Below are 16,673 nucleotides of genomic sequence, written 5' to 3'. Positions count from 1 at the left end.
AAATTTTCTTTGTGAAAAACAGCTCAAAAGGGAAAAGGACAAAAAGGAAGGACTACATAGGATAAGTGCTGAATAACAACCGATTTTTCATTGGAATGTGTAGATGGCACTATGTTCACACGGGCATAGGGCGCACCGTGGATTTTGCACTTCTTTCTTTTTCATTGCACACTCCACATTCTAACCAAGATCCAGAAAATGAATCTCACTGTTCGTTGGAGTCAGTGAAGGTTGGCTCACTCAAGATGGTCTGTTTTTTATTATGTAATAGGTTTCCTTCATTTCCTTACACATTTGGTATTGGTGTTTAAACAATACAATGGTGTTGGAGAACTGCGGTTTGCACCCGCAATCGCGACAGTGCACCGCTAAATACTAGTATTAGGTCCCTTGCAATGAGCTTTGGTGTTCTCAGAGTTCGATGTTCAGGCATCGCCCGGTCACCCAGGTATCCTGGTCACCAGATAGAAATCAGAAACATTAAAAGATATATTTTTGTAATTATTGGAACTTTAAGTATTCTGAAATGTTTTCTGTATGTCCAGTAACCTATGGGGCTGTCATGTAATGAATACTCTTACTTGCCTAATTTCTGTGTCCTGGCCCCTTTCAAGTAATTTCATTTGGGTTTACAGCTTTCTTGAATCACACTGGCACCTGTAGTGCACTTACGTGTAACTCATAGTTTGCAGGCATCGGGTGGTTTAGTTCGTCATTGCATTCTGTTCGGAACCTAACCACATTGCACATTTTTTGTTTTTCTTTGTTTTAGAGGTTCTATAGTTGTTCATATAGACTTGATTGCTGTGCAAGTTACGAACATTGCCTTCCACTTGAAAGCTGGACGTAACCCACTAATTATTTTTCAAGAAAAAAGATATGAACATGTTTTACTCAGTGCTGCATCTTGTGTGCACTTGCTTGAAATTTCTTACCAACACGGTGTTCAAACACCTATCTCTGGGAGGTGCACTTGGCAGTAACCTCTGAAATTAACTTGTGACAGCAGGCTTGATGAAACTCATTGAATGTGGAAATTTCATTTTGAAAGGTATTTTTCGAACTTGCCTTGTTAAAGTGGTTTCATAGCATAAGTCACAAGTTGGTTTCACTGCTTAGTGCCTGCCAGAATGAATCTGAGTTACCTGCACTGCGCTTATGTATAACTCATAGTTTGCTGAAATCGGGAGGTTTAGTTTGTCATTGCATTCTGTTCAGAACCTAATCACATTCCACTTTTTTTTCCAGGTCCTGTAGTTTTCCGTATGGACTTGATTGCTCTGGAAGTTAGAGATTACCTTCCACATAAAAGCTGGACATGGCCCAGTAATTTTTTCCCAAGAATAAAGGTATGAACAGGTTTTACTCCGTATTGCATCTTATGTGCACTTGCTTGAAATTTCTTACTAACATAGTGTGTAATTATCTCTGAGAGACACAGTTGGCAGTAACTTTTGAAAGTAACTCGTGACAGCATGCTTGAAGAAACTCATTGATTGCAGCAATTTTGTCTTCGAAGGCATTTTCGGACTTCCCTTGTTAGTTCGTAGCATAAGTCTCAAGTTGGTTTTGCTGTCTAGTTCTCGCGAGGAGTTCAGCTGAGGCTCTTGCAATGCGCTTACGTGTAACTCATAGTTTGCAGAAATTGGGAAATTTATTCTGTCATCGCACTCTGTTAATAATCTAATCACATTCCATATTTTCTGTTTTGCTTTTCCAGGATCTGTAGTTCTTCATATGGACTTTATTGCTCTGAAAATCAGAGATTGCCTTCTACATGAAAGCTGGAAATGGCCCACTAATTATTTTTTGAGAAAAAAAGGTATGAACAAGTTTTACCTAGTATTGTATCTTGTGTGCACTTGCTTCAAATTTCTAACTGTTTAAGCACCTGCTAACCGCTGGGATGCGCAGTTGGCGTTAACTCTTGAAAGTAACTTGGGCCCACAACCTAATCACATTTTATGGGCGCTAGATATTTAATTTGAATTGTTCCGGCATCAAAAATAAGTTGGCGTGTTCTCCGTGACTTGCGGCACCAGAAAACTGCAACTCTCAATCACTGAGCTGCACGTCAGGCGTGACAACGGGAATCATTCACACATTAAAAATTAGCTGCCGTGTTGTCCACACCTTGCAGCAACGGCTAGAGCCTGTTGAACTGCTAGCTGCAATGATCTAATAAAACGGACGTCTCAGTGAACAATAATTATATTAGTAAAATGCCATATTTATTGTTCACTGAGGCGTCCATTTTGTTAAGTCACTGCAGCTAGCAGTTCAATAGGCTCTGGCCGTTGCTTCAAGGTGTGAACAACACGCCAGCTAATTTAAACGATTCCCGCCGTTGCAAGTTACGGAAAACATGGCAGCTAATTTTTGATGCCGGAACAATTCCCGGATCCGTGCATCACATGCGGTACAGTGACTGAGAGTTACAGTTTTCTGCCATGCTTCTACGGGTTACGTTACGGGGAAAACCGTACGGCCTCATTACTCTCATGCACGTAAGACATAGTTAATGCTGTGACCATGATGTAAGACAACGGTAATTGTACCGGCATCAAAAATTAGCTGGCAATTTCTATTAATTTGACGGAATTTGTTTTTACAGTGAATGTACTTTTAGTCAGGATCCGATGAGCTTGGATTGTGTCTAACTCTGGACCGGGAATCTCTGTCAAGTCCAGCGTGTGATCCACGGCGAAAGGCCCTGTACAGCACTATTTGTAAGTGCTTTTTATTCTAATAGTTCATGAAAGACATTATGATTGGTTACTTTTGTGTTCGAAGTCATGTTCATTTCATTTTTGCTGTTCAAATATGGCTGTCTTCTTGGCGGTAGATGTGTGCTGTAGTGAAGTCCTCCCAGTAGGTCCAAAGCCGAATGCCACAGAGCGTTGAGTTAGTTTTTATTTGCTAAGATTCGGCTTGTTGGGTGCGAGTGGAGTGTCAGTTACGTCACTGCGATATGTGAATGTATTTGCCAGTAATTGTCTTTAGTCGACGATTTATTTTTATATGACTGATTTATTTTAAATTCTTGATTCATTCAAATGTCATGTTCTTTCCTATAACAGGGTATTTATTCGACTTAATTTAGTAGTACATTTGACGCTAGCGAGCTGAAGAGGAAGGCCAGCGGTTTGATTTTTAACTTGTGAATGATATGGAGGCAATATGGGTACATTTATGACTACATATTTCTGTGCCGCAAATACCGTAAGCCTTAAAACATTTTTTGTTTGTTTTCAAATCAACATAAAAATATAGGTGTGAACTTAAATGGCGAGGTTGTAATTATCAGTTCTTAAAAACCGGTGAAAGGAAAAAAATGTTTTTTTTTAAAATCTGGTTGGGGCACGCGTGTCAAAGAAAATTGAAGTGAAAAAAGTTTTTTATTTTAGAGAAATATTGATGGCGCGAGGTGCCTTGCAACTAAGTCAATAGTCACCTCCTTTCAACTGCTTTTCTCTTGGCATTCGGGCGTGCGGAGGAGAGGTGGATCGGCTTCTCCTTTACGTTGAGGTGGAAACAACGAATGACCATCTCGTTGAGGTGGAAAGAGCAAATGACCATTCCGTGATGTCATGGACTTTGCCCGCATAATTTCAAATCAATCTTTTGCCGTCAATATTGCTCTAAAAATTATTTTTATTTTTTTTCGCATAACATTTATTTTTTGACACGCGTGTACCAACCAAACTGCTTAAAATATATATATATTTTTTTTTTCAAAGCCTCTTCAAGGTTAGATGAAGGGTTAAGGGTCACTATGATGTTGCAAGGCTAGGCCTAAGCAATTTATAGACTCACCTTCCTACTATTTGAAAAAAAGAAAAAAAGAGCTCTAAATTCGATCTTGCTATGCAATGCATTCAGAGTGGTGCAATCAGTTCATACACATGCAACGAGAAACTTAGAGCCCACATCTATTGTGCAGCTAGCTGCATGATGAAGTGGCACACATGAACAGCTTGCTGACTATCTAGTAGTGTCGGTTGTGGCGGAGCTTAGGCATGCCACGATGCATTCTTTGTTTTGACATGTGGCACATTTATCAATTAGTTTAACTCTTGCGAATCAAAACCTGTGTGTTCTTGGGTTCGGGTACTTTTATATATATATATATTTAGAATTTGTGCATTTTAGTATGTATAATTTTTTTTAAGGTTAAAATGTACTTTATGGCAAATTAGTTTCTTGTAGAGTTGAAATTACTTTTAATTAATGGTCTCCCCAAACTGAGATGTTACATGCATTCGCTAGCTTTTTTTTTTTTTTTTGTAAAGTTGTAAAATAAACTATCATATACGGCAGTCAGCACTGAACCACCACAATAGATTGTTCACACTAACTAATCTATAAAAACTTGGACGAGTCTACTTGGACAAATCCAGATGTTAAGAAATTGCATTCATCCTACCCTTCGGGAAAGTCTGTATAAATATAGAGCTATGTCTTTTGCCACTGTGGGCAGAGGCCAGCTGAATTGCTACCGTTTGGAAGGTGGAGGGGTGATGTGCAGGGAAGCTAAACCCTGTCCCCCTCTCCCATATTGTTTGCTATAATTGTTTCAAATGTCAGGAAAAAGGGGGGGGGGGGCAACTGCCCCCTCCCCTTGCACCCTTGTCCGGATGCCACTGGCAGGGGGTGCTAGCTTGGGGATGCCATAAATAAATGCAACCACTTATGGCTGCCATTCCATACAAAGGAAAAAATAGAGAGAGAGGGAGAGAGATGTGGATTATTTTTCTTTTAAGAGTTCATGTCAGAAGGGGTACTAATGGGTTTGGATGGTTGCGGCTGAGTGAGCTAGCCATGAGTGCTGCCTAAGTGTTTGGTTCGGACTCTTGTTCAATCGGCAAAAAAGCAAGTCCCAGCCAACTATTCAAGTGTATTCTATGAATGACTCCCGGGATTTTCTAAAATGGTCTATTGTATTGCAGATGAGTGCACTGGTATTAACTAAGGGCACTTAGCAAGCTTACTCTTTTTTAATATTACTGACTTTACATTTATGCATTCATTCTTCACAGGAGGAGTGGCACGACGGATCGACCTGCCCGGTGATGCCCAGTGATGAAGAGGACTCAAGTGCCATAACTCTGGTGTCGGAGGACCACTTGTTTGAGGTGACGGATATTGTGGCTCGTGCTGTGCTCGTTCTTGCACTGCACTGGGTCCACGACATATCTTACCGTCAAAAAGCAAGCCGGTCACTCGCAGTGATTGGGCACTTCATTGGTTTGAAGTACAAGATAAACTTCGTCCTGGCTTTGGATCTGATATTAAAGTTAGAAACTTTTAGCCAGAGAGAATTTAGGTGCCAGTTTTGGTTTTTTTGCCATGTGCTGAAATGAAAGTCTTGGTTTATTGAGCTTTTTTCTACTGTTTTTATTCTTTCCATGCTGACTTTTCATGAAGACCTGTAGCCTCTGTACAGGCTCATTATCTATGTGCCGTTCCACATTTCCTATGCAACCATCTTGTAAACATGTACATAGCCGATTTTAGATTTTAGGGCTACTGTTCATTGCAAAATACTTGAGTTGTCCCTAGTTGTATGGAACAACTCCTGCAATAAGGCCAAAAGCATTCCACATTACAGTGAAATCAAGAGAGGTATTGACATTCATAAAATTATTGCAAAAAGTACAGTGGTCGCACTTTAACTGGCTAGAAATGCTGATCGCCAGTAGAGTTTTTTTTTCTTTTTTTTTACTTTTTTTCCAGCAAACTTTTTATTAACAAACAGCCAAATTTACACTTCTGTTCTTCTAATTTTCTTTTCAGGCGTTTCTGTTACTTTTTACTGGGTTAACTTGCACTCAACAACACAACAAAAACAACATATAAGAGTATAATTGAGCGGAGTTTGTGTGACCCCTTCCTGAAAAGTGTGTTTAATTCTTTTATACAGAGTTTAGGCACACGGGGGTGTACTTTACACAATTCTTTGTGGAGAGTAATTGACTCTATTAAAGAGTTAAGCACTCTTTAATGCTCAAGTGTGCTGCTCAAGTGTGCTGTTAAACTGCTCAAGTGTGCTGTTATTTGACATTAACTCTCGCTAGAGAGCATACTTAACTCTTTAGTATGAAGTGTAGGCAACACTTCTAATGGAGTTTTATTTACTCTCCTCAAAATGGTCATCACAACTCTTCCTAGAGAGCATGCTTAATTCTTTAATACAGAGTTTAAGCAACACTTCTAATGGAGTTGTAGTTACTCTGCACAAACAAGTGAAATCAACTCCTCCTGGAGAGTTTTTTCAACTCTTTACACAGAGTTTAGACAACACTTTTAATGGAGTTCTCATTACTCTACACAAAAAAGTGAAATCAACTCTTCAGGGAGAGTATGTTTAACTCTTAAGTACAGAGTTTAGGCCACACTTCTAATGGAGCTGTAGTTACTCTACACGATGGAGTGAAGGAAACCCTCCCTGGTGAGTACGCGTAACTCTTGAATACAGAGTTGAAGTTACTCTACATGAAGGAGTGAAGGTAACTCTGCCTGGAGAGCCTCCTTAACTCGTTAACAAGGAGTTTAGGCAATACTTTTGATAGAGTTATAGTCACTCTACACAAAAGAGTGATATTAATTATCGTCAAAGAGTTTAGACAACACTTTTTATGGAGTTATAGTTACTCTACACAAAGGAGTGAAATTAACTCTCACACTTACACATCGAAAGAGTAGTGCTGACTCTGGCAAAAGTATTGGCATGACTCTTTATAGAAGAGTTAAGTGAACACTCGCATGGCAGAGTTAAACTGACTCCCGTCGTTGAAGAGTAACCGTTACTCTCAATAGAGAGTGTGGTTTGCGACAACCCAGATACTCTCCAGAAAGAGTCGAGTCGACATTTGTCGACTTCTTTTTTTTAGAGTGTAAGAGAAAGTACGTGCAGCAGGAAAGGGATGCGGCCGCGGATTATTTCGTAGTGGCGAGCGACCGCACTTTTCTGTTCACGTTCGCGCACGTTTTTGCATCGGCTTCTGCCCGTTCGTGGTGTAGATGCCCTTTGCCTTTCGTTGCATCGTGCTGTTTCCACGCTTCGAGCGCACCTTCGGGGCTCCCGGCCGAGTATGGACGAGTGTCGCGCCGCTAGCCCGGCGAGACGGCGATCGGTTGGCGGCGGCCTCCGTGTGTTGTAAGCGTTGAAGTGAAATTAAGGGGGGGGGGGGGGAATAAAGTCAATCGTGTACGCGCGCTAGGCGCATTTGTCACTGACTCGGGGTAGGTTCAGGGGAGAAAGGTGGAGGAGAAGATAGAAATAAATGGAGTCGAGCGTCAGGAGCGTCGTCTCACCGTCCCGCTAGCTCGTCATCCCATCGTCGCGCTTAATCCGTGAGTGAGTGGGGGGGGGGGGGGAGGAAGGGAGGGAGGGAGGGAGGGGGGGTTTAAACACCGTTTGTTTCTTTTACCGCTACTTTTATTACTTGGCGTTTATGGAATGCGACGCCGTCGTGTTTCATTGTGAAGGTGCATCGGGATATAGCCATGGAGTTATTATATTATATGCTAAAGGTTGCGAAGACGTGACAGTGTGAAGTAACTTGAATGAACATCATGTTTGACCACGCCTTTTATTCTAGTGAGGAGGAGTAGTGTTCATCGAAGAGAATGACAATATAACGGTGGCGCCCGTCCCTCTGTTGTGGTTCAATGTGAGTATGAAACAACGGCGTGAGGCCAAGCAAAATGTCTGGGGCGGACATCTTGTCTCGTGTGCGAGCGGACCAAGCACCAGACCCTGACTGGCCTTCGTTCAGAGCATTAAGTTTGTAGAAATCCAGTAAGTATTATGTTGTACTGTTCCCTTTCATCTAAAGTCCTGATAATGTGCTAGCACACGTTTTTGATCTGCCCTCTGTTGGCATGCTTGACCAGATTAGCTTGCACGCAGTTGCTCAATTTAGTTAGCTCCATAATCTTCGTAGTGACACATGCACATTTACAGTAGTGACCGAGTCCTTCAATACGCTACTCGTCACAAAACTTTCTCGTAATGCTGTGGGAAAGCATTGCATGCTGCCAAGAACGATCGTGGTGCTGTCCTACTTTGGAGAGGTTCGACGGACAGCTTAGAGGCTTGTTTTTAGGTGCAGCAAGTTTGCTTCGGCGCCGTGCTGTGCAGTTTGTGTTTGTACCTTGAAATGTTGTACCAGTGGCCCGATTTCGGTGTTTTGTGAGGTTGAGATCTCGGCAGGCTTGTACTGAGGGAGCTGACCTTTCTTTAACAGACACGTCGCCTGCTAACGTGAGTAAAGAGGGAGGGTTTGTCTGCCCTAGAGTGTCATTTGCTGCGGGAAACAAGACGCCGTTGCGTCGTCTGCTACGAGAACCGAAGAAAGGTGGATCATCTGTACACACTGTAGGCTGCGAGTGAAACGATAGAAAACAAAGTTGCATTGGGAACTTCTGCTATTTAACAAGGGGCGCAACTGACGACCTGTGCTTCACTTGGAAGTGCCAATTCATTCTAAAGCGTCATATGCCTAGGCGCGAGGTATCATGTGACCACAAAGCAGCCGCTTGCAGCCAATTTCGTTTTCTATCCCAGGGCAAGTGTTCTTAACGGGATTCTCTCCCATTCTTAGACGGTTGATAGTTAAAAAAAGGCCGTCCTGAAAGCCCAGGAAATGGCAGTTCAAACAAGGGTACAGGCACCAAGCTAGGCCTGATAGGCACGGACCTATATATCAGATTTTTAAACTGGTGCTTATCGCAGCTAAGTGCAGTGCGTCTCGCGTGCGTCGCCGATGAATCGGTATTTTTATTTCCTTTGATTGTCAGAAAACATCATAAAACTTTGTGGGAGCATTCATTTTGACCATACAAGCCAAAACTCTGAAGTTCTGGAAATTGGGGCCGCGACTCCTTTTCAGAAAGTTTATTTGATTAACACATTTTTTTATTAAATTTATGAATATTGCATACAAATTATAACGTCTCTTAAATTTTTACAAAAATTTGAAACACTCGCTGTGTCTGGCAACCGTTCCAAAGCTACCCAAACCATCCGAAACACCTGAAGGTTCAAGCGTTCTTCTGAAACTTCCCGAAACCCAAGTTTCTGAAAGAGTTTCTTCCCATCATCAGTGCATAATGTTGATCAGCAAAATGGATAATGCTTTCTTATGCCTTGGTTATCTTGCAGCCTTCGACGCTCAGCTGCTTAGGCCGTCATCGACCTGCACATCCAGAATGGGCACCTACAGCAGCAGAACAGGGAACTGCAAGTCTGTTGGGCAGGTGCTCAGGCACGTGGTGTCTTTCAAGTACCAGGGAGAGCAGGCAAGGCCCGGTGAACAGGCGACACCCCAAGAACTGGCCAGGCCTGAACCACCCGAGCTGTTCCTGATGCCTCTCCGGAACATGGAACAGTTTAGTGCTGCAGAAGCGCAGCTGAAGAACTTCACCAACAGGACACTGCCGGTATTTATGTGTCCTCTTTTTCACAATATTGACGGACGGGTATAAGGCTGGGATTCTTACTTTGTGGTTTAACTTGGGTTATCTGAAGATTTATGCAAATGGGGTTGGAATGTGGACTGAAGCCTTTTACCGTAATGCTTCAAATGGATGCCCACCCAAACTATGTTTTAAGCACAGTCGGTGGCAAATTAAAAATGATTAAGTTGCCCTACCTTCATTACGGGCCTTCTGTTATTTATAACAGCAGAGTGCATGCACAGCCAATGCACAATGGAAGGCTATTTATTGTAAGGGGCACCCTTAAACTGAACGCTTCGATAGAATTGTGTCAAGGTGACGCAGCCAGTTGCACGTTTTGCAAGTCAGCTTTAGTAGCCTGCGTAAAGTTTCTGCAATTGTTAAACTGCGTTTCATAGAGGCTACTTAAGGGAGAAATGCTGGAATGTGGCCACCAAAAATTAAATATGTGTGCACCATTACATTTTTGAACAGTTTTTTCCACCCGAAGGTCGTGTAGACAAGAGGCCTTCATGTGCATCCTCATTGAACGGCATTTTAAAGGGGCACGCAAGTGGATTCTGAAATCGTCTTTTTATTGTCATAACGCAATCCACGGGCTCTAAGCATCCTAAAAATCCTAAAATTACATTCCAGGGCGGCCGATTTCCCTATTAAAAATCCAATCAAAGATCGGTGTTCTGCGCCTAGGCGCACGCCGTCAGGGGCGCTGTCGGACGGGAAGGCAGCAGGGGAGGGCGTGCGCCAGCCAATCGCGAGTCCCGGCGGACTGATTTTGAAATGCGCCCGTATTCGGCGGACTGATTTTGAAATGTGCGCGTATTCGGCGGACTGATTTTTTCGAACGTGCGCGTATTGGACGGACTCATTTGAAAACGTTTATCGAATGTGGTGTCGGTGGTGTCGGTCGTATGGAAATTCTTCGGCAGACGGCAGATATCAGGTTCATCCCGTGCGACGCCGCTTCTACGCGCGACGCCGACGTCTCGAACGCGCCGCAAACGTAGACGACGGCATTCCACGGCGCTGCGAAGCCAGCGAAGCGTCTTCGGCATCGACACCGGACTCCGGACTCAAAAGAGAAGAACGCACTCGGCGACGGAACTCCGCCGCTCCCAACACGGATTGATAGGTGATACGCTTTTTATTGTAAAACTCGGATGTATAATTGATGCCGGTTTTCTGTTTTAAGGTGCCAATGCGGTTGCTGCATGCCGATGGAGATCGTCGTCAGGTTGTCTGCCGCCGGGTGTACCCTGCCGCCGTACGCAAGCAGCAGGGCCGGCGCGCTGCGTGACGAGCCACTTGGATTTCGACTCGCTGTGCCTCAGCCGGGTGTGCTATGACTCGCTTTACACAATAGACGCCACTATGGGCAGAAGAAAATGCGGGGCGACAAGGAACAAGTGAGTACGACTTACCGATCGTGAAACTTGCGATCGGCGTCGACACCGTTCCAATCATCGGCGCCCGTTTTTCTTGCCGCACGTCCGCACGGGATACCTTTCAATAGCGATCAATTGCTTTTCTTAATGTTCGCTTCACGTGTATATTTATTGTTTTTTTACTTGTTTGCCGTGCGTTTTCGTTTTCTTGCCCATGCCTCCCAAGCTGCGAGCCGAGGATGAGGACTCCTCCAGCGACACGGAGTCGGAGTTGGGCTTCGGTCCGTCGTCGATTGAGATCCTGGCCCTCAATGACCCTGCAGTGACCGTATGTCTACCGCCCTCGAGTTGGTGATGGAGCATTTAGCAGCCGTCACGGGCGGGACCGGCGGCCAGCGGCAGCGCGAGCCAGAGGAACTCGACGACCGCAAGTTCGTCGCCGACTTCGTGGTGGTGCTGGGCGTCTACGCAAGAGCGTCGAGCGCCTCGGACGCGTAGCGCCTCGGATGCCTACGTGCTGAAGCGGATCTTCCCACTTGCCTTGCCGGCGAGTGCGAGACGATGGTGGGTGTAGCAGATTCTAATTGACTGCACCTCGACCGAAAAGGGCTATACGCACGACGCGAAACGTTTTGGTTCTCGTATAAAACTAACTGTCAAAACAAAATTCCCGAAGCTGTAAAGTAGCATAGGGGTAACGCGTCTGCCTCGTACGCAGCAGACCCCTTTTTTTCTTTTTTTCTCAAACATGGTTTTGTTGAGGCATTTAGCAATATTTACATTTTTATGATTAACAGTGAAAAAGAATTAATGTTTTCGACGAAACTTCGCTCAACTAAATGGTATGGTCTTTCCGGAGGTGCATGGGGAACAGCAGAGCTTTGGTTGTCGGCTGGATGCCGCAAAGGGGGGGGGGGGGGGGCAGGAGGGGGGTTGGCCATTTGGCTAATACTGTATTCACTCGAGTAATAGCCGCACTATATATGAACAAGGACCTCCCGTCTACTTTTCCACAAAACACATATACAGCCAATCATTGCGTTGCGCATAAGTAACATAGCGAATAACCAGATAAAGAACATGATTCTCCATACAAGTGCAATCGTCACAGGTACCTTTGCACGAAAACATTATCTCTGTCCTGTAAACAGCTGGAATCATGCCGTCAATCGCGGTGATTGGCAATCTGCCTGCTCCGCGGAAAAGCGAACCCTCAGGTTTTCTTCATAAACAGTGCGGCTATTACTCGAGTAAATACGGTATTTTTGTAATTAGCAGCCGCATACTGTCGCAGTGAAGCGACGTGAACACAGGCGGGGGGTGAACGAGCTCCCAGTGATACACGCTTTGTCCAGCGTGAGCTCTCTGCGTCGTGCGTATAGCCACTTCCGGTCAAGGTGCACAATGTTGTGCGTATGGCCTTATACCCGTGCCACACGGGCAACTCGAATGCCATTTACAACGAATGACATTTGAACGATCGGCCAATCAGCATGCGGCACTCCGAGCGTGGGGCATTCCACCCGCGACATTGCGAGCCGATTCATCAATCACACGAATGTCATTCGCTGTAAATGGCATTCGAGTTGCCCGTGTGGCACGGGTATTAGTCATTCTATTTCCATCTTTTGAGGCGTTCCGCCGCAGCTTCCGAGAGGAGTTCCTGGCGCTGGGGTACAAGTCCGGAGTCCGGTGGGAAATCGAGTGTCGTACACAGGACCCAGAAGAAGGCCTTGTGGAGCATATTCGGGTCATGCAGGAACTGCTCAACCGAGCAGTGCAAGCTGCTTTCGAGTCGCAGAGGGTTACTCGCATTGTTCGTTAGCCACCCCTGTTACAACATGTGCCTTCATGGGTCCAACTACGACACCATTGAAGACCTCATGTAGGAAACCATCGCGGCTTGCGTGGACTACAGGCCTCCTGCCCCCAGCTGCAGAAGCCTCTGAGCCGTCCTGTGCGTGGGTACCCCCCACATGCGTCAACCGAGAACGAGCAACTACGACTCGACACCTTCCTAGAAGGGTCTGTGCCAACCTCGCCTACTTGCCCCTCGCCCTGAACCCCCTTGACTGTCGTCGGGAGGTCCAATGTTTTTACAACAAGCTGGGTCGTCAAGAGTCTAAATTCCTAATCCAGGGAAGCGCCAGGCAGCTGGAGTTGCTCCCCCTCCCCCCGAGGGCCCGCACCAGAGCGAAATTTTGCCGCAGATGCTGCAGACCTTCTCAAGCGGCTGGCTGCAGTTTCCCCACGGCGAAGGCCGGCTGCCTAACCGCGTTCGAGATCGTTGAACGGCCAACAAATGCCCAAGCTTGGGCCGAGAGGTGGCTGGCAATGAGGGAATGAACTAGTGGAGTTGAGAGGCAGCGGCCAGTGTTGGAGAGACTGGGGTAACATGGGAAATAGAGCGGCAGAAGACCGTTGGCAGCCCAGTTCCTGCTACAACTACGGACAGCGTGGCCATTCTCGCAGCCAATGCCTGCACTGGTGGTGCCAAGGCCAGAGGAACTAGGGAAACCAACAGGGCCCGCGACGCTGAACTTGGAGATCTCGCTGCCGCCGGCCCAAGCTGGCGGCAGCGAGTTCCAGCCTCGGGATGAGCGAGTCGCCAGCACTTCTCTCATCTGTGTCGCATACGACCTACAGATCAGTACATCGAGCCTCACATGACACTTTTTCTACTTGCTGTTCCCTTTGCCACCCTTCTTGATAACGCAGCAGAAAGTTTGTTTATTGGAGACTTTTTTGAGCTGTGCAAAACAAAAAAAAGAACCGCTTTGTTCCTGAAATACACTTCTGCAGTGCGCTGCAAGGCTCGGCATTCTATTCGACGAAGAGGCACGCTAGCCTTTTCTTTATCTGCCAGGATTGAGCGTGCCAATTACCTTTTGGTGGAGATTTTATTGCAGGCGAAAAACGTTTGCTCGACTTTGATGTTGGCGGCTATTGGCCGGATGGACATCCAGCTGGATGTGACCCCCTTCACGAGGCGAGAGGATTGCATTACCGGCGCAACTCTCCCGGCTCTCTGTACAACAAGGCTTGCTGCAGCCTTTCCTGCCGGTGTCTAAGACGCCCTGCAGGTGCGTCCAGCATCCAGGAAACAAAAGCAATAGCTAGAGAGCATCTTGCAGCCATTTCCACCAAAGTACTACACGGAAGTTCCGGGAAAGACTGATGTGCTGCTGCATCGAATCGAGACTGGCGAAGCTCGACCAACTACGGTGCAACCCAAAGCCCCTCATTGTCCATGTACGAGCTCTCCTGAATGTAGCGCTACAGGAGTGGATCGACACCGGAGCTGTTTGCAACTCCCAGAGTCATTGGGCCTCTCCCATCACAGCACCAACGCTGTAACGAAGAGAGATTCATACCAGTTTCCCTTGATTGACTTGATCATGTACGCGATCAACAACACGAAAGTGTTCACAACGCTTGACTGCAGTCTAGGATAATCTAGATAGACCCAGAGGAGGTTTCCACAACCGCTTTCACCTGTCACAGCGGAGTGTTCGAGCCTTTCAAATTTGCCGGATACCTTTCAACATCGAATGGACATTGGTGTCGATGATACAAAGAGCAAGTTTGTGATGGCGTACATGAATGGCGTCATTTTCCCCAATCTTTCAAGAAATACCTCGAACATTTTATGATTGCCCGCGAGCAAATGCAATATGCCAACTTGACAGTTCACCCTGAAAAGAAAATGAACCTTCTTGGCTTTGCTGTTAACTTGAGTTTTTCACCCCAATCGGGACATGATGTGCACAATAACCGATGGCCCGCAGCCGCAAGACGTCAACAACTTGCAATGCCTTCTAGAATTGATTGGATGTTATTGCCAACTCGTCCCACACTGCGCCAGGATAGCTAACCCTTTGCATTTGCTTTTGTGCAAAAGAGAAAATTGGCATTGGAGACAAAAGCAACAAGACACTTTCCCTTGGCTCTCGAAGGCAATCATTGACTTTGCTTCGTTAGTTTCCGGGTCTCTTTAACCCGTTTGTTGATCAAACTGCTGCTAGCGACTCATGGCCTTGGTGCAGTCCTGCTTCAGGAACACAACGGTGTTCTTCGGCCAGTTACCTTCACCAGCCGCATGCCGACAGCGGCCAAACACTACTTTTATGCAATAGAAAAGGGGTGTCTGGCCATTATTTTTGCCCTAAAACATTTAACATGTATTTTAATGGCACATACTTTCAAATCCAGACCAATCAAGTGTTCTCCTGGCCGAATAATTTGTGGAATCCAGTCGGACGTCTTGCACAATGAGCTCCGACATTGCAGGCATACCACTAAGCCACTACATACAAGGAGGGAGTTTTGTTGCGGCAGATGTGTTCTCGTATGGTCCTTTGCAGGTCCTTCCCACTCAGGACGAAGATGCATTGGTGCGAATAACTGGCATTGTGGCCGACTGATGTTGGGGAGCTCCATCTACAGGTGTGTGAGAAACTTGCAAAACAAAGGGTAGGCCGCACCGAGAGCAACGGTAGGTACGACTCATATTTGCTGAGAGAGAATGGACTTTTTCTCAGCTACATTTTTCAAGCAGACGATGCCGCCCATGGCTCGCCTTTCAGGATTGTGAAACTCCGAACGCTGCTCATCAGTCACTTCCATGATTCAGCCTCATCAGGTCACAGCAGCAACAGTATTACTTGCAATAAGTTACGTCATGTCGAGACTTGATCAGGAATCGGGCAGGATATACTGAAGTATGCCCACACTTGTCCAGGATGTCAGAAGTCAAAGTCACGCGAAGGTCTCCTACCAGGATTTATGCAACCAATCGTAAGCCACTCTGCTTGGCAGATTGTTTCCTGCGACTTGTAATGGGATTGTTCCCTCATAATCCGTACAGTAATCAATATCTTACTGTCGTGACTGATCACTTCACGAAATTGGTTGAATTGTTTCCTTCACAGAAGCTTCTTTCGCAAAAAATCTGGGATCGCCTTCTTGCCGTCCATACCAGATTCCGCTTTCTTACAGAGCTCATGGTGGATCATATTTCCGAAGCAAGGTTGTCTCGACATTTGTGCTGTGCTTCACATACAGTACAAGCTCACTTCTTTGCAGCGTTTATAGTCTGTTGTGCAAACTAGCTGTTCGTTGGCAGATGCATCACATGCACAGCGAAAGGGAACATAAAAGCAGCATAATATATTATTGGTTTTCCAGGGAAACGAACACAAGACGTGTACACTTGAGAGTAGAGTATTGCTCCTTACATCTGATATGATCAGTGTGGTCATTGCTTCAGTTTATGTGGTTAATTAAAGTGGTGTTTTTTTTCTTACATTCAGTCAATGGATATTGTTTCAGGTGCTTCTGGTACGCTGCCTATAGGCAGTGGATGCTATGGTTGTGACTGCGACTGGGGCAGAGCAACAGGCGACCACTTGCCTGTATGGTGAAAACAATGGGGAACTGACCGCCAGCGACACATTTTCCGGGTTCCCGTGCCCTGATTGTGCGACTGAATAAAAGTGTTTTTCTTATACTGGGTATAGAACCATGTTTTTCTCACCACAAAAGTAAACATTGCATCGTCCAATGGTCGGTCTTCACACAAATGTATTGTTAGCCGTGAGAGCCAAGTGACAACTTACTATTGCCCACTTCAAAGTTGTAATCGATTCGCATAACTTCTCACCAAGAACACTCGGGGTTTTGTTGGGTGCCATCTTCGCGGCGCTTCTGTGCAAATATTTCCATACTCCGTTTCACCTTACAACTGACTGCAGCGGATGCTATGAGCTATTGGAGCCAATGGGCAATAAGTAAAATAGCAGTGCCCCTAGCGGTTCAGGTGCA

At 45.6% G+C, this 16,673-nt stretch overlaps 1 long non-coding RNA gene across 2 annotated transcripts; it reads left to right on the top strand.

Annotated features, from left to right (window-relative positions):
- The first annotated feature begins 10,370 nt into the window (after positions 1 to 10,370).
- LOC120840063 lies at positions 10,371 to 16,403 on the top strand. 2 transcript variants are annotated; one of them, XR_005715456.3, is made up of 5 exons: positions 10,371 to 10,597; positions 10,658 to 10,871; positions 11,077 to 11,414; positions 15,215 to 15,345; positions 16,182 to 16,403. It is a non-coding gene; the product is annotated as an uncharacterized LOC120840063 (long non-coding RNA). The 2 variants fall into 2 exon arrangements; XR_006078478.1 differs by having other exon boundaries at positions 15,215 to 15,647.
- The last annotated feature ends 270 nt before the right edge of the window (positions 16,404 to 16,673 follow it).

This window comes from Ixodes scapularis, unplaced genomic scaffold (genome assembly GCF_016920785.2).
Source record: "Ixodes scapularis isolate PalLabHiFi unplaced genomic scaffold, ASM1692078v2 PGA_scaffold6__148_contigs__length_123643588, whole genome shotgun sequence".
Lineage (NCBI taxonomy): Eukaryota > Metazoa > Arthropoda > Arachnida > Ixodida > Ixodidae > Ixodes > Ixodes scapularis.
The sequence above is the reverse complement of the archived record's forward strand: the minus strand, read 5'-3'. Positions and strand labels throughout refer to the sequence as shown.